This window comes from Penaeus monodon, chromosome 22 (genome assembly GCF_015228065.2).
Source record: "Penaeus monodon isolate SGIC_2016 chromosome 22, NSTDA_Pmon_1, whole genome shotgun sequence".
Classification (NCBI taxonomy): Eukaryota; Metazoa; Arthropoda; class Malacostraca; order Decapoda; family Penaeidae; genus Penaeus; species Penaeus monodon.
In genome coordinates this window covers 10398136-10398447 of record NC_051407.1, presented here as the reverse complement: position 1 = coordinate 10398447, position 312 = coordinate 10398136, and the positions used below count along the sequence as shown (strand labels likewise).

The following is a 312-nucleotide window of genomic DNA, read 5'->3' as shown; positions in this document are numbered from 1 at the left end:
TACCAGAACATGTGCACACGCCACACTCAGGGATTACTGTGACCCTGCGGTGAAGGGTTAAACATATTCATCGAAGCATAATTATAATTTCTTTAAAGGTTATTCCCATCTGTTTAAGATGAAGTAGAGATAAGCACAGACAGCTGAAAATATACATATATTTAGGATAACATCCCATCATGTCATAAATGGTCAAATCTAAATTATGAGCACTAAACAACTGTTCCCTTGTCTGGCCATAACTGTGGGGTAAATCTATTTTCCAAGCTTCTATTTTTTCTCTGACACCATGCACACCAGATTGTGAGTAGG

At 37.8% G+C, this 312-nt stretch overlaps 1 protein-coding gene across 1 annotated transcript in view; it reads right to left on the bottom strand.

Moving 5' to 3' along the window:
* LOC119586930 (cytoskeleton-associated protein 5-like) overlaps window positions 1-312 on the bottom strand; it is a gene marked incomplete in the record, with an annotated part of 31731 nt that overhangs the window by 13573 nt on the left and 17846 nt on the right.